The sequence below is a fragment of the Calidris pugnax genome, unplaced genomic scaffold, assembly GCF_001431845.1.
Source record: "Calidris pugnax isolate Ruff unplaced genomic scaffold, ASM143184v1 scaffold171, whole genome shotgun sequence".
Lineage (NCBI taxonomy): Eukaryota > Metazoa > Chordata > Aves > Charadriiformes > Scolopacidae > Calidris > Calidris pugnax.
The window spans coordinates 893,311-919,567 of NW_015091064.1; the positions used below are offsets into that span (position 1 = coordinate 893,311).

Genomic DNA, 26,257 nt, shown 5'->3' on the forward strand with positions numbered 1-26,257 from the left:
GGGGACTAGCAAATCACAACTCCTCCTGCCTATTTTTTAGGGTGACTCTTGAGACTTCAAACGAAGACGGCAAACAAAAGCCCTGGGAATAGCATCTTAACAGTCTACTTTCTCCAATCCCTGCAAGCAGTAAATGCATAAGTTTTGGGCCTTTAAACTTATTATTACTGAACAGCAATTTATATTGCATTAGCACCAGTGGACCTTGACTGCTATCAGTATGAGCTATGAGCACACAAAAAGAGGTGACTCCCTTTTCAAAAAGATAGATAATATGCATATGAGAAAGGACAGAGGGACAGAATCAATTCTATGGACTGCATTTACGCTTAACTGCAATCCTCTACCCCAGCCATGCCACAATGAATGAAGGCTTTCAGCAATACCACTCTTCCCAGCTCTGCAGTTTCAAACCACTAACCTATGCTTAGGCCAAATAGACCAGCAAGTGGTTTTAAAAGCATATACACAAAGCCAGGGCATGTTCCTGTCTTTGCTGTTGTGAAGTCTATCAGTACATCGCTGGTATGATTACAGTAACAGAGTTTTCAAATAGTTTCTCAAGACTATCTAAGGTCTTAAAAATAGACTTTATTCATGGAAAGATTCAACTTGTCTCTCTGTTAAGAGTGCAATGGGATTGGGGCTCCACTGCTTTGCAGTGCCATACACATAACCTGCAGGTCAGCACAACTGCATACAACAACTTCTACTCTGAAAAAGACAAAGGTGTAAAATCTCAATGCCAGGTGAGGCAACAAGACTCAAATTAGAGGAAGGCCCAGGGAACATCTGTAAAGAAAAAAGGCTACTGAAGGCCACATCCAGTATAGCTAAAAGAAAAAATTCCACAGAAATACAAATACCTCTGATGAGTTTTAATTGAAGTCAGTGGATAAAAGTAAAATACAAAAAAAATGTCATTTGGACATTTAAAGCAAAAGAAATGTCCATTTATTCTTGGTTTGTGTTTTATCACTCAACCCATATTGCCCTTCTCATTGCTCATATGTTTTTGGGCATTTTTGAGAAAAAAAACAAAACTGTAAAAGACTTAAAAATTATGTTAAGGGAATTTAATTCATATGCAGTCTCTCTATTCTCGTAGCATCTCAAATGCTCAGATGCTTTTTGAAATGAAAAAGCTTTTCAAAATAGAAACAGCTTGGAAACTGAATTCATCGCCCTCCTCTTTACCCTTACTCTCTCCTGTCTTTCACACAGCCAACTGCCTGTCCCAGGAATCAATACACATATGCTTAGACCATGATACAATTAAATTTGTTCTGAGCATTTACTTATGTTTCAGCAGCTTCATTGACTTCTGAGCTTGGAAACATTTTATATTTTCTACTATATTGCTGGCATAAATGTTGACTTTGCTAAGCTTATTTTTCAGCCTCAGAAGCATACTTAATCTTCTGATGAAGAGAAAGAACACCAGGTGAAGAGCATGCAAATTTTCAGGATCCTGTTTGCCTTATGGGGAGAGGGATTTTTTACTGCGGATTTAATGTGACAACACAAATCCGGAGTTACAGCATTGATTAATATCTGTCAAAACACAGAAACCCAAAGCAAAGGACACATCCTTAGTTTCCTCTGTTGTGCAATAATGCATGGTAACACCAGGCTAAACTCAGAGAAATCAGAAATGGTGGATAAACAATCTAGCAGTAATATACGTTTTACACGCTGAGTGCAGCAGAAAGGCAAGGATGAGGTTAAAAAATAAAACTGTACTTGACAGTAAAATTTAAGACATTATGAAGAGGATTTCCCAAGATCGGTTTGCCTACTGCAACTTTCCACCTTTTACCTGAAACTCTCTATAAATTGCACCATATTCACACGTACTTAAAAAATGCACAATTTACCCACCCACATACATTATTTTCATATATGACTATTTTTATTATTATATTGCCAAAGGTTTCTAACTAAAAACTGCGTAGACATCATGGTAGGTCCATAGAACGTATGTAGATACACTGCGTAGATACACCATAAGAGAACTTCAACAGACTTACTGGCTCCAGAAATTAATCTGGAATATTTAGACATAGCCTTGACAGGAGGATCTGAAGAGGCCTGAGTCAAAGGTGACATCTGTATTATTGGCCTGACAGACAAGACGGTGACTGAGAGAACAAGCAGTAAGGAGGCTCTAAGAGAGAAGCCCTTTTTTGATCATGCCCATCTTGAGGTCCCATTATAATATCAAAAGCACAAGATATATATCTGAGGCAGCAGCACAGAGATGTCAATTGTATTTATTTGTGGATAGGACTGTAAATGCACTGTGTAAAAGGAGTGGAGAAATGGATCAAAACTAAAACTCCTTAGGATTTTGGCAGAAGTCAGATCAGGATGCTTCAAAGGATAAATGTAAGGAATGATGAAGGATTTAGGAGGAAAACAAGCAAAGAATGGAGCCAAAGATACAAGGTGTGATGAGATTTAATGAGATCAAAACTGACAGTGTGAGAGGAGGACAAAGAATTGGCTAAGAGAGAATCATTAGGTAATTTGCTAAGAGTGGTTTCAGCTAATAAGAAGGTTAGAAGCCAGTTTGAAGGGGTTTCTAACACCACTGAAGATCAGAGGCTTTTAAGACAACAGAATGTGAATGCATAAACAGCCCATTGAGTGATCTTGGAGCAAAGGTGAGAAGCAACAGAGAGGGAAATAGAGTCAGGATGATTTTCTAAGGATTGGGAATGCTGATAAAGACTATTGAATTACAAAAGGAAGGAGCTAGAGAGATATGGTCAAGAGAAAATCAGGAGAAAATGACAGCAAATGCAGGAGAGGTCAGGAAATAGAGTAAAAAGGGATCACTGGGGAAAAGAGAAGGAGACAGAGGAACAGATGAGAAGCATCTACACCTGCATCAAAAGACCTGTAGAATAGTAGCATATGTAGCTAGCTGTATAAAAACAAAACAAAAAAATCACAATAAGGGTGGAACAGGGTACACAACAAGATGGAGTCTTGTGGAATCTGGAGCCTCAGCACTTGGAGACACTCAAAGCAGCACGAGACTCCAGGTAACCTGATCTACCTTTGAAGCAGGCTCTGCTTTGAGCAAGAGGGCAGAATAGATGACCTTCAGAGATCTGTTCCAACCTGAATTACTGTGTGACTCTGTGTAAGAAGGAGAGAAGAAGGGGAGATAAGCTGGAGACATGGAATAATTATTTCACAGTTTATCAGTTTGGGTGTGTGTGAAGAAATCATCAGGATTTTAATACAGCTTGAGGTACAACATGGGCCCTTAGGAAAAGATTTTCAAAGGTAGTTTCACATCGAAAAGTGCATGAATGCTTATATCTAAGTCTCAGCAAGAGATGAGATTTCCTATATAAGCAGCTTAGCAGTCTGGGCCCTTCATAAAATCCCAGTCAGTACTGTACATGTTTTAAAGAATGTGAATCACCTTTGAAATTTGACCTCAAGATACCAAGACAAGCGGATCCAAACTGAAAATGAAAGGAAACTGAAGGGAAAACTAAACATAAATAACAATTTAATGGTTGTATTTTATACCAAATTCACCCTATTCGTGCTTTAATAGTTAACAATTACTAGAAGAAGTATAAATAGGTTGGAAACCTTTTACCATAGCTGTTAGCAATATATTTCTGGAAGTCTCTGCCCTTTAAATTGTAATAGATTTCTTTTTTTTATGATCATGAAACATTCTTATGTTAATGACCACACCAAAATTTCAGAGTCCTTTGCCTCTTTGGAAAAGAATACATAGGATAGGAGTATGGGATGTCGGCAAATCTTTCATCAAGACTAGATTCACTTAATATTTGACATCAGAGAGAGAGGTACAATGGGCCTTGTCAGTAAATCAAAATCCCAGATTCTATCAGGATTTTAGAAGATTATGAGAAAGGAACTATGGCAGCGGTGCCAGGAGTGTGCTACAACAGAATGTTAGAGTTCCGTGTTAGTTAATGCTATTCTTCTTCCAAGGACAGAACAGACGCAGGAGAAGACCTGGATTTCTAAAGGCATTTTGCTGGTAAATTATACCCTGTATATCTGTGCTCCATACCAAAATACATGTTCTGAAGTTTTAATGTCAGATGGTTGAACGTATGAAACAGACACCAGATTCCTGACTATGCAGAAAAAGAGAGTACGGATCGCATCTTTAGTGTAGGGTCTTTTCTGCAGCAGCATTCATACAGTTAAGAGCAGTTTAGAGGTTGCTCTAATCTTTTACAGCTGCTCACAGCTGTCACAGGACTACTGGTACTTGGTCATAAAATAATGAGTACATTCCCTACCAATTACTAACACCAGGTAAATGAAGGAAAATGGTGATTGGAAATGACTTCGTGTATTCCAATGGATATCTGGTTGGAATATAATCTGCTGGTTTTGTGAACTGAAAACTCAAATTCTTTTGAAACATTAAAAAAATCAAAACAAAGGCACCATTTATAATGTTTAGCAACCACAGGTAGAGTGTCAGCAGGTTTTACTGCTGAATATTTGAAAATATATATTCCTCAGAGGTATCTTGTAATATAAAAAGCTCTCTGAGTAATAGCAATACAATGAAAACTAAGGGGAACATGATCTTTAACAAATGGCATGCACAGGAGTAGTAAAATGCTCTCTGACACATTCTGTATCAAAACCACAATCAAAGCTGCTTATTTAGGTAACAAAAGGGTGATTTTTTGATGTTAACATCTTCTGGCCTTAAAAACTCAAGAATCACTGTATGACTCCAGTTGTACAAGGAACTATTCACCAAATTGTGCTAAAAACACAGGCCTTCTGATTGAAGATAACACCTCATTTGTATCAATGTGTATTTCATTTAACTTTCCCCAATTTTAGCTTGGTTTGTGCTCAAGTACTCATTATGCATCACTCAAAGAGAAACAAAACAGATAAGAATGTTACACATCATTAGGGAGTGTAAACTCAGTTACGGTGGACAAAGCCCCAAGCATCCTAAAGCTTCACTGAGAACTGGAAATAGATTTCTGTCTTTGAGTTTTCAGGAAATGAAAAGAGCGAGCTTTCTGATCTTAGATATCCTTGGCACTGATAAATAGAGTAGTCACTGTGGGACTACTCACATAAATAAGGTTATAGAATCATTCTTAATTCAAAAACATCACTTTCCAGACTCACACCAAGTGAGCAGAAAATTTGATATTTTTTTTATTAAAAATGTAAAAGTATGAACTAGAACATATTTTCCAGAACAAAAAAATACTCTGTAAAGGAATATTTCTATTTGAATGCAATAAAATCTCCCTCTTTAGTAATTAGACAATCTCAAGGAATCAGACAATGTCATCATGGTGCCACGTGTGAAATCCAGCAGCCATAAAAGGTCCTTTTTTGCCTCTCCATTTAATACACAGGTTTGTACAAACCTAGTGGGAGGACTGCATTTACTAGCTCTGTGAAAATTTGTTACTTTTTTGCAATGATCATAACTCCTGGTTTACATCTACATTTTAAGCCATAATTTGGCCAGAAATACAGCCACCTTGAGACTATGTCCCATTTTCCGGAACTGTGTATGAAGTACACTGATTTTGCATGCCTGCATCTACTTTGTTTAGAGAAAACAGTTCAGTCTTGGTTGTTAATTTTCTGAGGGCCCATTTTCTTGGCCACTGGCTGACATCAGCTGGGATCTACAAAATTTCTACCTCCTGGAGGAGGAAGGGATTGATGGTAGTTTTCTTTTTGTTGTCCAACGTGACCTAGCATGGACAAGTTCTTAGCTCTACAAAACTGTTCTGGGCTATCTCTACAAAATGCTCTGAGCTATTCATCATGCCATGTTAGTCAATATTTAAGACCAGTGTGAGCTGGAAGCTGCACAATGTGCTCAAAGCTGACTTGAGGCATTGGTGGCTGTCAAGGCTGTAACTGATCTTGGTTTTACACACTTTTAGTCTTAAATCTTCATAGGAAAATTTGTGAACTTTTACATAAACCTAAGCCATTATCCTTTGTGTGAGCTAGAATCTGTCCATGCTTCTGTGCAGGTCTGGCAGCAAGAAAAAAGACTCACTTTCACAGTAGCTGAATTCTGCTGTTCAAACAATTCACCCTCAGAAGATAGATGGGTCTTCTCATAACCGAACTAACTTGGAAATAATTTTCTAACAACTCAGCATAGACAGCTATAGAATACATCCCTAAATAAACGCACCTGAGTGATGAAGCAGTAAAGACACAGTAGCATCAACAGAGCTCACATCTGCCTTGTCCTATCCTGACTGCAGCGTAAAGAATAGCGGAACGAGTACGGATACGGTCAGTGCACAGCTCAGTTCCTCTCTCTTACATCTAGGCTGTTCTTAACTCCCCAAATAATTCCTCCTGAGTTAAGAACATGTCCTTTAGATCAAAGAGCTACTTCACACAACTTGGAGACTCCTGCTGTGAAAACAGATACATATACCTTCTTTTCCATAGAGTAGTTACGTATTTACACCACATTTGACTGTTATTTCCATTCATCTTCTCATTGGTATATGCGCTCTCAATGCCCCACCACGTTCATGCAGCCCAAAAGTCCCTCTACACTGACTCGGGACACATAGGTCAAAGGAAAAGGAAGCTGCTGTGCACAGAGTAATGGGCTGTGGGAAAACAGATTTAAAGTAAAAGGGCAAGATAGAGGAACAGGAGCAGTGGTGAAAGATGAACAGCAGCAAGTAGCTGTGAGAAGCTCAAAGGCAATACTAACCATAAAAGCATGAGTTTCACTTGAGGGGAGGGGGCATAATAAAACAATGGTCAGAACTGTGAAAGTCAAAGGAAAGTTTGGAAAAAATCAGTTGTCTTAGATTTACAACTTCCCAGTTCATCAATGATAGCACTCATGCAAGACATACCATCAATGACAGTACTCCTACAAGCCATAATGCTAAACTAGCTGAGTACCATCAATGTCTTTCTCCTTTCTATTATATCTGTGGGGTAGCTATTTTAATACATGTGAGAAAGTGTTATTCCCATTTTATCAATAAGGAACTGTGTCGCAGAAAGACAAGAGGAACCAGAAGATGTAACCAAGGCAGAGATATTTATTCTACTCAATCTAACCATCATTATTGTCTTGTTCCAAATCCAGTATTCTTTTCCCCATTTAAAATATTCCCCACAGACTCCGTTATAAAGCTTAGGGTGTCCTGGCATTTTTTTCCCAAATCTTTTATTGATCATGTGCTCTTTCAAGTCTCTTGCCAGGAAAAGAATGAGGCACCAAGATGACAAAGCAAAGTGCAATGGAGTGAAAGAGAAGCAGTGGAAGAAAGCAGTATTGTGGGGCTTCCAAGAAATTGTGCATTTTGAAAGCATAGGAATTAAATACAGTAATAAACCAATGCAAAGTGAGTATTTCCCAGTACTACCTCATCTCCTTTCCCATGGAACACAACCTCCACAAGAAGATATCAGCTCAGTCCCTCTTGGAGTTGGCTTCAATTTCTAGAAATGTTTCCGAAGTGATGCAGAGACTTACAAGTTATGGAGAACAGAAGCCAATCCACCACCTTCTGATATTTTAAATTCAGGATAAAAGAGTGATTAAGTCATCTGCAGCTACAGAACAATACAAGAGTATGCAGATTAAATTATCCAGCCTGTGTTAAGCAAGATATGATCCTAGATAGACCCTTCTGGATTCAAACCTTATACAAGTGTGCAGTAGGTAAACTGAACTACGAGTACATGGCTCTGTACAATTTCCATAGATAGGTGCTGCAGCACTTTTCTGCACAGGCTCTGTCCACGCTATTACATCACATTATCAGTCTGTTGAGTGAGAAAGAGATTAAACTGACCAGCTGTTACTGGGATGTGTAGAACGGTGCATCTGTAACTCAAATCACCAGTATGTCTCATTTCAGTGCTGAATTCTGGGTTTGCATCCATGCAACATCCCCAAAGTCTCATTTCACCTGGCAGAATCTGTTTGGATTCAAGACTGATGACCAGATAAAGTGTGAGCAGTAATAGAGTGAAAAAGCAGAAATGCCTAAGTAAAAGCAGACATTGGTCTCTTCTTCCAAGGAACAAGTGACAGGACAAGATGAAATAGCCTAAAGTTTTACCAGGGGAGGGTTGGGATGGATATTAGGAAAAAATTCTTCACAGAAAGGGTTAACAAATACTTGAACCGGCTCCCCAGGGAAGTGGTTGAATAGCCATCCCTGGAGGTATTTAAAAGACATGCAGATGTGGTGCTTAGGGAAATGGTTTAGTGGTGGACTTGGCAGTGTTAGGTTAATGGTTGGACTAGATGATCTTGGAAGGTCCCTTCCAACCTAGACAATTCTGGTTCTATCATTCTATGGTAAGTATCAAGCAGGACTATAAAAGCTTGTCTGGAACAGGGTCATGTTTTCCTATATTTAGATCTAAGTCCAAATTTTGAGCAAAGAAAATGAAACCCATGTAATGTTGTCTTAGAGTGAACAGAGGCTCTGCTCTCAAATTTGCAATGACATTTACATGAAGACAGTTCTGATTAGTTCCCTGCTGTCCAAGGGAAAATGAAGCAGCAGAGAGGAAAGACAGAGGAAGAGCCAACATTTAATGGTAGCATTTGGAATGAACATGCAAAGAGACGAACAATGGATGGTTGGAGGCACAGAAACTGAAAGAAAGAGCTTGATGATGGAGCTCTGGCTGGAGAGACAGTAGGAATGAAAAGGACATAGAAAAGTCTGGGAGTCCAGCCCTGGAGGAATGAGGGAGAAAGACATATAGATACTCATTGTAGAAAGGCACTGGAGACAAGGAGGTAAAGAGCTGGTACTTGGGCTGCGCTCAGGGTTAAAAAAAAAAAGAATAACACAGGACAAGAAGCCAGTGGGGCAGTGAGAAATAGAACTGTGCTAAGGACATAGGATTGGGTTATACGCAGAGTTACAGCAGTTGGAGAGAAAAGGCATAGAAAAGGTCATTGAGAATTGAGCAGAGAATCAATAATGACTAAAAAAACCCTTTTGGGACTTCTGGGAACCAAATTTCAGTTTCTCACGATTCCTGTGCCGTCAGCAAATATCTGTGGAGCCTGATGGTAATGAAAAAAGTATCTTGTATCTTATTCCTCCGGCAGTAGTTTTCTCAGAAGATTATTCCATGCATCTTCTTTAACAGAAGAATGCTACGACATGGTATGGGAGATTTTAAGGTTCCAAGCACCTCGTAATTCAGATGATTGCTAAGATATTCTTATGGGTTTCTATTTTTAAAACGGTGTGTACTCTTAATCTTTCCCTCTGTCCCTCTTTCTCTTTCTCTTTCTCTTTCTCTTTCTCTCTCACACACACATTTTTAAAATAACTTTTTTAACATGACCAAACCAAGGACAAAGATGTCAGAAGTGCCAGGTTGCCTACATAACTTACTTTTTCCCCATCTTGTGAACGAGCATCATGATAGAAACTAATGGCATGACTCATATACCATTTTTTCCCAGGATACACCTGCCTCATAGAGTGCACAAGATGGCCTTGCTGTAAGGATGAATCAGAACTGTGTACTGAAGAAAGTTAATTTTGTAAAGAATTTTGAAGAAATGCACTAAAAAATGGGACAGCATTGCAAGATGAGAAAGACTGGTTAAAGTAATTGGATGTCGGCCTAGTCTATCCTTGCCATAAAATTCCCATGGTAGTCACTCAAACCCATTTTTTTACAGGTGGTCACTAAGAGTATATTCTTCATTTTCTATGTGACTCACTGAGATGAGGCATTTGAATTTGCAGAAGCGATGAATGCTCAGAGACACAGCTGGAAACAGGAAGACCTGAGTCAGAAAAGTTTTGTGTGATAGTAAGGAGTCAAGGCTTTTCGACCTAAGCACCTCAGGCTGGTGTTTTAGATTTGTGGCATCTTTTGAACACAGTTTTTCTGGGCCATGGTTCCCCAGCCAGAAGTCGGAAATCACGTTGCCTTCCAATCTCAGGGGCCTGCAGTAAAGTCAATTTAATGTTTTTTCATCACTTAGATGCTATAGTGATGATCACTAGGAAAATCCCAAAAGGAAATTAATAATAATTAATAATTCTGTCTTCAGAGCAGGGCTTCAGAACCTTGTAGTAAACAAGGTATGAGGCCGCACACTGAACAACGTCAAGAAAACAAAATATTGAACAGCTGCTCATTAAGTGACTATCATAGATTCTGTGAACTGAATGAGGAAAAGGTTTTGAGAGAAAAATAATCTATGATCATGTAATTAAAGAAGTCTTCATAATGGATATGCATGGGGGAGATTAAATTAACTGGCCTTATCAAAGTTAATGCTGGTATGTATTAGCTTTTGAGTGTTTGGACTATTTAATGTAGATTTTCAATATATAATATGAAATAACAGAAGATCCTGCTGAGATCTGATTAAAAGACATATTAACCATCTGTATTTTATTCATATAGTTCAAAACCAAACTTACTTTTGACTACTGGAAATGCAAGATTGGAATGACTTATAACTGGAATACCGGAATGACTATGTCATTACCAATTTTTCCTATTTTCTACAAAAATTTTGGATCCAGATTTTAGCCAAAAATTTTCCTTTAGCATGATAAACAGTGAAAGAGGCACACTGAAGTATAGAGACCATGCGCTATGTAACATACTACAGCACAGTGGTTCCTGCTGCCTACCATTGTCACTTGAACTAATTAAACTACATGAGTTCAACAAGAAATTTATGACTGATTCTCACAAGCAAAGAGTATATTCAGCTTCCACTAATTTCAATGTGTTTCTCAGGATCCTGGTAAGTCAGACTGCTAATAAATGTGTAAAAGGCAGGTGAAGAAGTGTCCGTTTCAGTGAATACCCATCATCACAGAGTAGGAGAGTTCCCTTGATGGGGTCTGTATAGGACACAGGAAACCATCCTAAGTGAGACGTTTCTCCCTTTCTACAAATTCTCCACTTCTCCTCACCAAAGACCACTGGGTCTTCATTACTGTGCTTGTTACTGGGCTCACAATTTAAACAGGCTGTCTGCAGCTTTGTAAGACTGTAAATAAGAACAGGAAAAAACCACTGTCCTATTAAAAAAGTCAGTATTTTGGTATTTTTCTGGTTTGAAAGTAAAAACAGACCCTTTCTGCTGGCCATTCCCTTATTATAAAACTTTCTTGTTTGCACTGAGCATAAGTTTTATGTGGTAGTATTCCCTGCAAAGAATCAGTTAATTAATCACTATAAAAGAATTTAAGAAAATCATGTAGACTCCATCTAACCCTGAAGGGGTTTCCTGTAAGAATTAACCATTGACTTTTTGCAACTCATAAATTACTCTTGAAGAAAGCACAACTTCTTTGAACTTCGTCACATGGATTTAAATATTATGATATTTATAAATATTCATAAAGGTAGAAGGAAATGCCCAGAAATGCAGGCTCACATTTCACAGATTTTGTGAAACACTTCAACAAATTATTTACTTAACCCATATTGATTTTCAGACAGGTTACACACATAATTTCCATGGCAACTTCTGTGCATATCCTTAGATGTTCACCTTTACCTAACACCTTCTAAAATCTGTACTTCAATTCAAGTATTTTTGACACTCGGTATTCTATAGAATCTAGAAGAAGTCCTCTCTAACAAAAGAAACTAGCAACAAAATGTGAAAAAAATTGTATAGCACAGGATAGATTGCTTGTATTACTTTGCTGTACGTATGGCTTACACCATTCCAGACAATTCAGGAATTGAAAAAGGGTGATATTACAAGAAGGAAAGCTGAAGATTGAATATAGACATGTACACACCAGCACTGTCAAAACTCCCAATGTAGTCAGTGGATATCTAGTCAGTAAAATCAGTGCAGCCCATAAAGAGATTCAGCAGGCCAGCCACCTACCGTCCCAGCTCCACTAAGAAGGGAGCAAAACATCTGCATGCAAACAACATTATTTTGGCATCTTAAAACCTTGAAGAAAATACCACATCAAATTTTGAAACCAAGCCATCACTTTCAAGTTTTGTTACATAGACTACTGGGAAAAAGATGCTGAGACAAATAGCCAGTAGGACCCTAAGAGATTTGAAACCAAAACATACATATTTTTATCAGTCTTGTTCAAATATATAGAACACTGAGCCAAATCAAACCTGCACTTCCTCTTTTTTATATGGATGAGAGCTTTTGTTTGTTAAAACCACAGGCTCCATGGTTAGATATACATGTATATCTGTTTAATTGAGTGGCTTCCACTTGAAATATTCTGTCATTTAAGAATGACTATGTCTCATATCAACATATGGAATCAGAGATCGTATCTTGTTCTATGTGTTTGTTCCTTGCTTCCATTTGTAGTCAAAGATATGACCCATCACATTTGTAACACATGGCTACATATTTAAGGTAAAATCTCAGTTTTAAAAGATGCTTTCTTTTTTTTTTCAGAGTGCACTGCCTGGCTTACCATGGCTCAAAGGAATTATATGCCATGCTGATGAATACGTGGACTATATACAAGATTTTGCTTTTCTAATCTCTTATATAAAGAACACTGACATTTTGCACAAACCCAGCTCAGTGGGTACTTCAGAACACGCACTGTACATTCACGTTCATAAACTTCAGAAGGTTAAGTTCCTGTCTCTCCTGCATCATTTACTATACTTTACCTCTTAAACTTGGGATTCCTTGGCATTGCATTTATAATCAAATCAAAGATAAAGTGCTTGTTACCATGGAAATACTTTTTCACCCTGAAAATGTTATCACATGGGCCTTTCTTTGGGTGTCTACAAGCCATTGCAATCATCATTCCTCTGTCATAATTACTATCCCTTTTTTCTTAGCAACTTTTAGATATCTTACACAATATACATTCAGCAGCAGATTTGCAAAAGGCTACATTGGCAGAAGGATTTAAAATTTAAGTACAATATTTAAAATGCAAATACAATGTCACACCTGCTTTTTTAGCTCCTTTTCACCCCTGCCTTTGTATTTCCATTTCAGCCATACATTTTATTGCATTGATCTTATTTTACATACTAAACAAACAGTGCTGACTATTTCAATGATTCCGACAATTTCACAGTGCACTTTGCAAGTTCACGTTCACTTAGCACAGTTCTGGTAGCGCTGTCTTTAAAATTAAATGCAATTTCTTAACACAGACATTTGGATCTTACTTTATCTATAGCAAAATGTTTTCAGGCTGATCAAACAAACATATTCTATGGCTATGAATCTACTTTTACCTTTAATAGTAAGATAAACTGATTTTACAACACTTGCACTTACAAAGCAATTTTTATTGCTGTTTACCCATTTGAAACTACTATAAACAAAGACAACTAAATACTCTAACTCTGAAAGACAGGGAGAATGAGGCAGAGATATTTAGACAACATTTGCATGTGATTCAACTTAATTTCATGTTTTCATCTGTGGAATCCATCGTAGTTCTGCTCCCAATTCCTTTTGAAAACCATGCCATCTCTTTAAATGGCAAATTACAGATTTTGGCCGAAAGGCATCACTACCTGAAAACAGGTAACCTGCTGCAGAGCAGAAATTAGAACACTGGCCTTCCAGCATTAAGTTTCTTGCTTAATCTCAGACAGTTCTACAGACTGTATTTCTGAAGCCTAAGGGTTTTTTGCATTTATTTACTGAAGTACATTTCAGATTATTTTTGGCATCCTTACACTGGGTCATGAAACAGCATGTTTTGGCACCTGCTAGCCTCACTAGCAATCTGCTAACTCCAGGCTGTCATCCTTGTGCTACTCCTGGGTATGCATCTGACAAAAGTCTTGCAGGTTTGCTGGGATCTGGAGTTTTGCAAACAATGGGAGAAGAGCAGCATATGAAAAAGCTGCATTGGTGTTGGAAGTGTTTTAGACGGGTCTCCATTTGTTGGTTTTGTATTTTAAATATATAATAAATAATGTTGTTCGTTCCTGCATATTCCATTTTATTGCTTATGGTTGATACTTAAAGCAAACACAATCAAAATAGAGCAGAGTTCCTTTCTGCAAAACTCATTTGTTAGCACTTGAAAATACTCATTGTGGGGACTTTCAGGTATTTTGCACTAACAAACTCATCTATTGGGGAGCTTAACAAAACTCGGGCACTAACGGTAATGATTATGATGGGGAAAAAATTAAAACTAGTCTGCTGCTTAAATTAATTGCATATCTTCAACTCTCTGTCTACTTGTCTCCTGTGCATACAGATTATTAGCAGAGACTAGTAAAAAAATGATGCCACTATGGAAGCAGTGGAATAACTGATGACAGTTGTATATAAATTACTTATTTACACAACAAAGTCTACTCAGTTTCACATCTTAAAAATATTACGTGGAGGAAGGGAAGGGTGTAATTTTTTTTTTTAAATTTATCACCTCATGACTATGACTATGAACACGCACCCCAGTGCAGTGAAACCAGGAGCTCTGAAGGAAAAGGTACTTTCTGAAGAGTAGGATATTTTCCTCTGACTTTGAGCTCTGATATAGTTCCTATAGACATAGAGTTCATTTCACTTAACTTTAGGTATTTGCAATACAGGCATCAACATCTAAGCTGATCCCGAGGTTTTCTTTATTCTCACTAGTAAGGAATATGCTATTCTACAGTCTGACTCATATGACCTATTTAGATATCCACCTTCCGAAGAGATGAATCATGCCCTAAAAGTGTCTGTTTCTCTCCATTGGCTATAAAGGCAGCCTAGCCAAAGACAATTTAGATATAAAAGAAATCTACATTAGGACAGACAACTTTCACCCTAGAAGCCATGAAAGGGAGCACAACAAGAATGAATGCTATTTTCAGTAATATTTAATTTCTGTATTATTTTGGTATAGAAATCCATCCACAAGGTCATCTGGGGACAATACTACTGAGAGCTGCTGAGAAGCAATGCCCTGCTCTGTCCCAGACCAGAGTGGAACAGCTCCTTCTTGAAATGCGGAGGTGACCATGAAATGGTAGTGTCTACTTCCTCTGCACTTTCTCAAAAATGTATTGGAAGAAGAGAAGAAACTTTTAGAGTACCCTTCTTTCTTTAATTCTTTTTTTTTTTTTTTGCAATAATATTAATAAGGATATACTACAGTCATAAACTGCATTTGTATACAAATAGGACTGCTGAGCTTCTAAGAAACTGCAGATGCTTTTGTCCCCCCACCATGCTTTTAAAAACCTTTTTTAAAACAGTTTCTCATTATAGCTTTGACTGACTAGAAAACATGCACCCTCTCTTGACTTTTTATACTTACTGGATAAGATTCTTTATAGTTTTTATCATGCATATTCCTTTCCTTGGCACTCTTCAGTGCACTGAAGATGAATGTATTGCTGTAGAAATGTACTTTCATATCTCTTTTGTGTCAATGTATGAAAGTCTTTTTTTATATGTAGGCTTTTTAATAAAAGCTTTATTTCTACTGTATAAAAAGCATAGTTCTGACCTAACTCAACCCTGATCCAAACCCTATTTGAACAATGAAGTCTTTCTCTTAAGTCCACTTAGCTTTCAAATTAAGTCTTCTGTGTCCTCCTTGGCTTCAGAAGAAATACGTCACTTAAATATAGCAGCTAAGCAATACATAGTCACCCATCTGAAGTGGAAAAAAGCAAAATGTGCATATGTGCTAAGATTTTTTTTGCCCACCAAAATTTACAACCATAAAGACAAAGAATCATTTAAGATCACATAACAAAGCTAGAAGCTAGAAACTGGTCAAAACAAAGCTAGATGATAACCCTTCTAGAGTAGTAGAAAAGGAGGGATTCAGCCTTAAGAAGCTATAATGATCTACCAAAATTATTTTTCACCTCTTCTAACCCACTTACTCCAATATTTCCTAAGTGTTTGCTACAAAAAATATCAGGTCTATCATCATCACCACATTTCTCCTAAAACACATTTTTACTTACGTTGTGTAGTGCCCTTGATATGGAACATGTAGCTACCAGTGCTAGCAAGGAGACACTGTGCCCTTTGATAGTGGGTTTATTTTGATTTTATACCCCCAACAATTTTCAGGATGATTTAGTGATTAGGTATTCTGGCAGGCTGAGCTATATATACAATAAAACACAAGAATCTGTTCTTTTTCTAATTCTTATTGGTGATAGATATGACCATGTCGTGATGTTTTTAGCTTTAACATGACTGTTCCCTTTAGCATGCTAACATCAGCAGCAGCCTGCATCAATCACAGCTGGCTGGCCCATGCAATACAACCAGCCATGCCTGTTCACGGGAGCAGAGATGCTGCCTAGAAACTGCAGTTTGAAGAGCCTACTGCCTCATTTTTGCTACCACTTAAGTCTGGAGAGAGACAAAGAGAAAGCAGCACAATTTTATGTGATGATTTCTACAATTTAAATTTACAGTGGTAATTTCTAAACTGTAAATTTAGCAACGTGTGACATTTTGATTGATGAACTTTGCTTTTTTAGAAGGTCATGTTAGGAAGGCACACACTGCCAAGAGCTAACATAAACTTGTCATCATGACAGTATATTTGTAATACTCTGTCTGAACGAACATCAGGCATTATTTTGCTTGCTGCATCCCTTCCCAGTATGATAAAGCAGTGTAGAGAATTCTTTTCCACTAATGAGGGAAGCTAAGATTTCTGACTACTCAATTATTTAAGTGGTGTAACTAAGATACCGGAAACATGGAAGGAACATTTGATTCTGCTTCAAAAATCAGTCACTGTCCCTGATCCTCAGGTCTTGCTGAATTTTGCTCAATGTATCAACTAAGTGTATTCCAGGAAGTGTGTGGCATAGGCAAAACCTGAACTCATCTTTCCCAACTCTAAGCTAATTCTCTAATTAATGGACCAGACTTTTGTCATTCCCTGAGGCACTGTAGAACAAGCAGGAAGAATATAAAGCTGGCTAAGAAGAATGTTGCATACCAGGGATTCCTCCACTGCCTAATTAGGGTTGCTTTACTATGTCTTTTCACCATGGTGGCAGGCAAACTAAATAAAGCAGCAGGGATGAATTGCCTCAAAATCCCTAATCTATGATATTGTCCTCTATGGGTCTGCATCCTGTAATGGAGCAGAGCATCCCTTGAAGATGTCAAATAACTTTAGTAGAAAATGCCTAAGATGCTGTACCTTTCATTGGATCCATAATACATTACAATATGGAGCTTAATATAAGTCCCAGAATGATGTTTCTGTCATAAGCTGATGTGAGCTTTCCTCAGAAAGACCATTCACATAGAGAAGGGAGCTTACATGAGGTTTTCAGGGGTTAGTTCCTAAATTTCGAACTCATTGACTCATCTATAGCATGTACAACTGTTTGTATGTCAATCATGTCAGGTATCTGGAATATAAAGATAATAACTTACAAGATGTGTGTATCTCATACTCCTCTGCAGATACAAGATCAAGTTTTAGATACATTTTAAAAAGAAAATAGCAAAAATCACACCAGCAGGGTTTAGTCTGCAAGGTTATGTATGGCCTTGCAGAACTGCAAGAGTCAATAAGACTATGAGATGTTCTATTTGTAAAATATCAAATGTAAAGGATCCTAAAGCACAGTGCAAGACGTTCTATGACTGCAACCTGTCCAGCTGAGAATCCATTTAATCATGACTTGCATGTTCTCTTCCCACCTTCACAGATTATTTTACTGCTTTATTCTTCTTACACTTGAAGTTACTATTGCTTTCCATTTGTGATATGCTGTGTCTCATCAACTCATTACAGTAGATTGGGAAAAAATAAATCAGAGGTAAGTTTTTTCCAAATTTAATCTAAATTCTCCCTACAATAACTTAATTATTATGTAATGTAATTAACTGATTCATGTTTCATCTCATTTTAGTATAGAATTCCTGAGTCGAACTACATTTATAACCACGTCAGGAGGCCAATATATTGCATATGTTTCTCTATCTTGCAAATTATTCAGCTTTCAACTGAACTTCTTCCTGAGTTTCCTTTGAGGAGTGGGACCTATGACTATTAGCAGAGTTTATTCCTCTAATAAAATATGTATTCTGATGTTCTTTTGCAAAAACTTAGGGGATATGTAGGAAAATAATAGCACAATTATGTCCTGCTATATTAGTTAATAGAGGCCTGCAAAAAATGGCTCCCCAACAGCTGCTCAGCATGTAATCTGACATTAGCTTTTTGAATTTCTAGGTTTTCCAAATAAGAATTCAGTAAAAGAAACAGGATGCAAAAAAAAAAATAATCTCTGTGATGAACACCAAGGGAATTCCATGTATTTTCTCTATATTCCATATACATGGAATGCAAACGCAGTCAGCATTTTGCACATTGGAAGCAATGCTTAAGAAAAATGCATTCTTTAAAACTGAAATGGGTTTTATCATTACCAGTGTCGGAATTCAGTTCATCCACATTTTGTACACTTACAGAGTCAGTTTCTACACTCATTTGTTTTTTGTGCCAGCCTATGATAACTACAATGAATGCCTGCAGATAGGACGACACTAGGGGAAGCTATACTTTATGGATATATATTTATACAAAGAAACAAATAGCAAGTTTTCCAACCTATCCATGCTGCACAGCTCACTCTACTGTTACAGATTAATGAAATAAAACTTCCTATTTATTTACAATTAACTAGTACTACCTTTCTGATTTCACAGTAAAAAGAAATCCTGTGCATCCAGCTCCAAAAGGATTCATGCGCTCATTCCTGCTCTGTGTAATTTCAGCAGCAAGAATAATATATGCATCATCTAATTTAACTGCAAATGACTCTTCTAGCATGAATTGTCTGTTTAAAGATAATGCACAACAGAACTCTTAGCTGCATCCCAGAAGTCATGCAGCACCAGGCTGATAAGATCACAGTGGTTACCAGGAGTAGCAAATGGGAAAAGCACTACAGGAAATGAACTCTTGTCAATACTCTCAAGAGAGTGCTATATTTAGGTCAATTGTACCTGAAATCGTTTGGTGGGGTAATTGCTCTTTGGTCCAGACTCTGCTCTCTGAGCCTGTCAGAGTGCTTGTAGGTCCACTGGATTGGATTCACCAATTTTCTTCCAGATTCATTTTCTAAAAGAAAAAAAACAAAAACCAACCACACAAAAAAAAGTTACTAAAAGACAGTAAGCTTACCAGGAACACAAAAAATCACTCATGTGATATTTCAATTTTTAAAATTAGGCTTTCAATAAATGCATTTAATACAAGAACTTGTTCCAATATACAACTGATTTCCTTGGTTTTCTAGAATAGAAATGTATTCAGTTATTCAGACTTTTTATTTGGCCCTGCAAAGACTTTCCATATCTATTAAATATCTAAGGTGATTTAGAGCGATCTTTCGCTTTTGCTGATCAGTTAATTATCAATGCAAAACCAGAACTGTTCTTAAATCCCAGTGCAGCATTATTCAGGCTTTAATTCAGGTTGAGTCCTTGTCTGATAACACAGCTTATTGTTTAATAATTTAAGATGTTTTATGCATGTATTCAGAGGAATGTGATAAAATCAGTTTTAGGAATCCAGTCTAATGAGCCACACACTGACCCTTTACAGCAGTTAGTTGGATTCATACAGGTATCAGAAACCAGCACCTAGTCCTTCTGTCTTATGATTTCTTAGAAGAAATGTAATATTCTGCTTTGATAGCACAAAGTCTCCAGCAGTACTACTCCTTCTTCACATTAAAGAGTCAGTATTAATAGGATGAATTTTAAAGTAAGGAAAAGCCTCCTCTAGCAGCTATTCAGCATGTGTTCACCTTCTACACAGACAGATACAGCATCATATTTGTAGTCATTACTCAGTGCTTGTGATTAGTGTCTACTGTAATTAAAGAAAATGTCATGATGTAACTACACTGTTGAAGAATAGAAATGTACTTTTTTATTTAAAAAAAAATTATAAAGGGAATAAGATACTATGCTGAAAGCTGCAGTAGGTGCATCAGCTATTTTAGCTGTTGTTTCTTGTACAGAACTTCAAATTCAAAGATACTCATTAAACTGAGTAGATGGCAATAACAGACAAAGTGTTAATGGGGCAGCAGTGGAGTGTGTCAGGAAAATGGAGAGACCCTGAGGGGCTCACCATGCTGTTTATGCTCAGCTAAATTCAGCAGCATTACCATAAATCCTCTAAAAGATACTGTATTCAATTTCTTATATGCTACTTTTCATGCAAGGAAAAATTCTAAGAGATTAGAAAATGGGAACAAAAGTAAGATTAAAACCTAATTTATATTAAACAAACTGTTTGCATGTAAATACACTAAGTAGTATTCTTTTGTTACTTTTTTGCAATTTTATAAAAACAAAGAAAGGCTGTTACATTAAAAGCTGACGATTTGGAGGTACTTCAAAAGTCAACAAATTTGTGTTGACTTTTGTGTTCAGATTCACCTCCTTAATACAGTGTTACCCAGAGCGCCAGAGCAGAAGAAACCAGTCAGGTAATCAAAGGAACTTGGCAATGATTAAACTCAGTGCCAGGCAGATACTGATTTGCGTTTCTGGATCTTTCCTGCTGTTTTTCTGAAGCAAAACAGAGATAGCGCTGGCATCTTAAGAAATACTAATAAGTAGAAAAGAAGTACAAAGTAAATAGCATTAACCTACAGATTATACACCTTTACACTGTACACTATGAACTATATTCAGCAAGAGTTATTAGCAGATTTTTACTCTCCTACATTGACAACTATTGGAGAAGAATTTTATTATAAGTGAATGCGTCGAAGCAGCATCTGTTACTGAGGTGCCCTCAATGCCAGATTTTGGGCAGAGCTGTTGATGCAGTCTACTGTGCACCAAGGTTGGGACTACCTATTGACTACAGGTGAAAGTGCCCAGCACCTACATTACAGGGGAAAGTGACTTCTCTGTGGACTAAGGACCGACTTTATCATCTGTTGTCTCAAGTTAGATTTCTTATTCTCTCTCCTTTAATCCTTAACTGAAGTTATTTAGCAGCAAGACCACCTTGTGAGCAACATGAAGAGTGCCATACCCAGCACACTATAACATAAAGAAGCACAGAAGTAGTTTTCTCAGTACAACGAAAAGAAAACCACAGAGTCAGGTCCAGGGAATGCCCTGTATTCGCACATCAGGCCCATTTCCTGTGTCTGAGTTCGATGGTGACTTAAAAGGTCCTATGACGTACCTGAGCCATGTTTAGAAAAAATTGACAAACATCTCTAAAGCCTAATGAGGTAAGATGCATATACATTAAAGGGAGACAGATAGATAGATAGTTATTGATTTGTATCCTTTATCCCCCTATCTACTTAAAAATGAAAAAGGAGAAAGGGCACACAGAAGCCTTACTACTATTTGGCCATGTGCAAACAGGCTTTATTGAATAGTGATTTTTTTCATACATTACTCAGCTTTACTATTGTCAGAACAGAGAAGAGACATGTATGGGGAGATCCTCTTCCATTGTCATACCCTGTCACCCCAGCAGCTGTCACGCTGAAGCTGCAAGTTCTTATGTCCCTTGACAAAGACAAATAGATATATTCCAATTGACTCCTCTTTAAAACAGTAATTTATATGAAGATGCTTAATGTTAAGATTCTCAGAACCAACAGATAAACTGTGTGTGACTGAATTAAATGCAAACGAAAGTCTATGTTTGTACAACAATGATTTCAAAAAATTGAATGTGGAAATGAAAGGATTGAGTTTGTTCTGTGGCAAGTCATAATGCAAATAACTGCATTAGTAGCAAATACATGAGCAATATTCTTTTCAGCGTGTTTAAAGTACATTATAGAAGTTAATGCTAAAATACTACTCTGGCACTTAAAATTGCCATTATGTATACTCAGTTGCAACGATTTACATCACAGAAAGTATTGCTGTGAATGAAACTTATGTTGATTTGTATGATACTCACAAAGATTTGTTTGAAATACAAATAATTTATCTTTTGGTGATGCTTGACAAAAAAGAAAAGTTGAAATAATGTTTACAAACAGGTCTATATATACAATTATATTTAGGGGAAGATAGATCCCAAAAGAAAAACTAATATTTACTACTCATTATTCATTGCCCTTCAATTATTTTGCTGTTTCAAAGAGAGCCAACTCAAAAACTAGAACAGCATGTGACCATTCACACACTAAGATTAACTGCGCGTAAGTGTAAACAGAAAGGGTAACTCTCCTCCAAGGCTGACATTTGTCTGCATGAACAATTGGAAAATACTTGAGAAGAATGAATATAGTCCTACTGATTGGATTTCTTTGCAAATGATTTGTGAACAGATTAGAGCACTAAATTAATCCCAAATTGCATCTATAGTAAAATTGTAGCCTTGGCTGTTACTCTCTTACGTTAAAACATTTTATGGTTTCAGACTATTTCTCAGGTGACATTAGGTCAGAAACCCACTCTTCTTTCCTCCCCGTATTTCACTAGTACCGTCTGGTAAGAGAACAATAACTGGTACCACTGCTTAGAGCAGTGCCTCAAATGCCAAGGTGGGGTACCACCACAGTCAGCTGGAAACAGACAAGACAACTGCTACAAAACAATCCAAAACAGCAAATGAACAGGAAAGGAAAACACACCTATGAATATATGAGTCGGGAGGATCAAGGACCTCTGATGCAGGTACAGGAGACCTCAAATGGGGCATGGGATATTTGTAGGGTGCGTTCCCACAACAGACTGATTTCTATTAGTATCAAAAACAGAAAACTGAGGTAGGCTGATGTATCAGCTGCAATGTGAGCTACTTATCAAAGAGCTGTACTGGCAGAGCTGTACAGCAAATGTAGTTTTTTTGAATGGAAGAATAATCTGCAGATGCAGATACACAGACAGGTGTACAACTTGCCCCCAAATGTACAAAAAACAGATCATTAATAAAATGAGATACGTTTAGAATCCATTATCTAATACGCTACAGCATGCTTCATCCCTCTGCTGCTTAATTTTTATCAAAACAGAAAGTAAAAATGCTTGATTAGCAGGTAAAACAGGTGTTGAATGAAACTTATGGACTAACAGATACTGCAAAGTAAGACAAGCTTAAGTTCTATTTAGATTCAAAAAGATCTGTAATATCACTGTAACAAACAGAGATGCTGGCTTACAAAAAGGTGTAACAAATAACACAGGAATGCTCCCAAATATAAATGCAAGGAGGAAACTTCTGCCCTTTCATCACCTCCCTTGAATAATAGAAGAGCTATTCAAATGCACTCATCATAGTGTCCAAGAACCTTGGGTTCCTCAGTGGTAACAAGTAATTGTCAGTGACCAACTGCACTGGCTAAAAATCGTAATACAGGAGGAGATGTAACCCCACGTAACACGCTGAGGGGTGCCAGAGAATGTAATGAGCTTTACATTAGGCACAGATGAAGTAGAGTCAGGTAAAACACTCTTCCCTTTACTGTATAATTGTTCAAGACTTAAAACAGAGAGAGAAATAAAAATATTTCAAAATAGTCAATGGTCTCATGGAACAGCCTGAGCTGTGGGTGATACATAGCTCCCTGCCACGTGCTGAAAAGTCATCTCACCATGAGTCCAAAAATACAGCATGAGATGGGCATCCTCTTCCCCTGGATGTGAAGGGTAGAAGGGAATAGAAAAGACACATGAAATTAAAAGCCAGCACTGAGATGCTGAAGTCCACGTGTTTGTGTTGCCAAGCAAAAGACACAAAGCAAAGTAAGGAGAAAAGCAAGAGGAAGAGATGAGGGAAGACAAAAAGATGTCTGAGTGTTGGATCACTGAGGCAAGTTTGAGGAAAAGAAGACAGAAAATCAAGCATGAATGGGTGTTAGAGAAAATTAAAGCAGATCTTATTAACATTCTTGTTGAGAAAGCTAATGAGGTATGTATATAAAAGGTGAAGGTTACAAATAGGGTAAGAGAAGGATTGTTAAAGTGAGCTGAAGCTTTCAAGTACCAGAGGTAGTGGCACGAAGGTCACAGGAATGGCAGTGGAACATTTTTCATGACTTGCAATATTTTAACTTTTACTATAAAGCATTAAGGTGATTCTCAACATTACAGCTGTTATGTTAGATGCTAATACTATCCAAAATGGCCTACATAATGTAATAATTGATTGCCGTGCCCAGGATGTCTCAGACCCTCACCATAATTGAGGTAATGGTATCAGACAGCTGCTTCTCTTCACCTCAGCAAGTTTCAAAAGCTTCTCTTCACTGCCACTGGTCTAGTCCAATGGCTGCTCTTTTCATTCCTTTCCTCATAGTTTATTGTTTTGTGACGTATTCGCAAAATAATTTAAATCCTTCAGGGTTTTCTCAGCGTGTTCTGCTTTGATCCATGTCTCATTCTCACAGAGTAAATAATTTTCTAAGTCAAAGATCCTGACTAAGGACACAGAGGATGACAACCCGCCCTTTTTCTACTACAAGTCCTGGACAGGTATGAGTTGTTTTGTTACAACCATTGTGAAGGATAACGGCACAAGATAACTCTTGTGGCTGAGCTGCCACTCAAAGCTCAATGAAAGAGAGGGACTGTTGCAAGAGGAAGACACTGAGAGCAGGAAGGCACCTCAAAAGGCTGCCATAACGTACAGAGGTCCCTAACATTTCTGGAAGAGGAGTATCAGCAAGTGCAAAGGTATCTGGCTGCACCTCAGCTTTCTGTTAATAACTTTAAGAGATGCACTGAAGAACTACAGACTTTTGTCTCCAACTCTTGAGCCTTATATCTCAAGTGTGATTATTTTCATGGTTTCAAAAGACAAGTGACTCTCTCAGATCCAAATTCTCAAAAGGTTTTAATTGCCTGAGAGCTTTTGAGGATCTGAACCTGAATGTGTTAAGTGAGTCCCCACGGAACACTTAAGATTAAGAGCAGAATTAGCAGAATACACTGGTTTCGGAAGTATATTAGGAGATCTACTATGTATGGCTAAAACCAAGATGCATTTATAACAGGTTCCATCTTGCTCCCATTCGAGTCAACAACATCACCAAAAAATTCTACCTTTTTTAAATGACATTAGCATAACATCCATAAATTTAGATAAGACACTTTGAAAGTCTCCCCTTTTGTTACCCAATTACCCGAGGACTATAGTATAAATTAAAACAACTGTCAGTAGTGTAGATTGATTCTCCTCTTGTTGCCATTTATTAGTATTGATATAGAGATCTATTACTGAAATGAGGATACGTTAGGCCCTAAAACAACAGGCAATTTAACATCATCAGCTTAGACCTCAGATTTTTTTTTTCTGTGTATTTTAAATAATCAGCACTACTTTGACTCAAACATTTATTGCAGAAACTCAAAGGACTTCTCACTTAACTCTTCCTAGAGGTTAATCAATACGCCTAATTAAAAAAACCTGCAATCTAAAATCATTCAATTGCTCAGGACTTTCAGTAACACTAAATGCAAGGAGGAAAGGCTCTCTACTTGCCATGATTGAGAAGCTTCAAGAAATATTAAAAACTAAGTGCAGACATTTTGGCTTGCCAGACAGACAGCAGCGTGAAAATATGCCTGAGTCACAGCAGCTATGAATCTTCACGTGCAAAGTCAGTGACAGCCTAAACAGTTATGACTGAAAAAGGCCAGCAGGATCCCATACACGTTTCTGTTGGTTCATGGGCTGGGAAAGATACAACCACAGCAAGAACCTACAGGTAAGTCATCCAAGCGCTATCGTGTTACAAGAGCGAAAAGATGCACCAGAGGCTCAGACATGAATATGGTGAATAGAAGACAGGCACAAAGACCGTCAGATGGAGAGGAGAAGGCAAAATTACTTAGGCAGAGGGAAGGAAAATTATGCATATCATGGCATATGTTACCTGTAATGCAAAATTTCAGTATGCAACTCTTTCTTACAACATACAAAACACACTTCATTGAAATGTGTGAACTTGTCAATACGAAAGTCATTAATGTTTTCTTTCTAAAGGTCTTATTTATAATTGCTAAAGTGTATTTCCACTGTAGAAGCCTTTGTGACTATTTTAAATGTACATTCATTTTCATTTAAAATAAACAAAATATGCTATAAAGCAAAAAGGTTGAGAAAATAAGAGGATTTAAATAAAAACCAAGCATACATTTTCAGAAATAAGTATCATGAAACAGCTGACAATTTTTAAATAGTTGAAAGGTTAGCGAAATGTAAAAATATTAATGGAAATGAGAAAACAATTTTCCATCTCCTTTCCCTGAGATTCCTATTCAAGTAAACAAAAAATTACCAGAAAACAT

At 37.4% G+C, this 26,257-nt stretch overlaps 1 protein-coding gene across 19 annotated transcripts in view; it reads right to left on the reverse strand.

The window, feature by feature from the left end:
* The window catches only part of MYT1L (myelin transcription factor 1-like), a 300,708-nt gene that overhangs the window by 201,995 nt on the left and 72,456 nt on the right, over positions 1–26,257 (reverse strand). For all 19 annotated transcript variants that reach the window (XM_014956856.1, XM_014956860.1, XM_014956859.1 and 16 more), the window contains exon 2: positions 18,974–19,088. The gene's annotated coding sequence lies outside the window, so the exon portion shown is untranslated. The remainder of the gene's footprint in view (positions 1–18,973; positions 19,089–26,257) is intronic.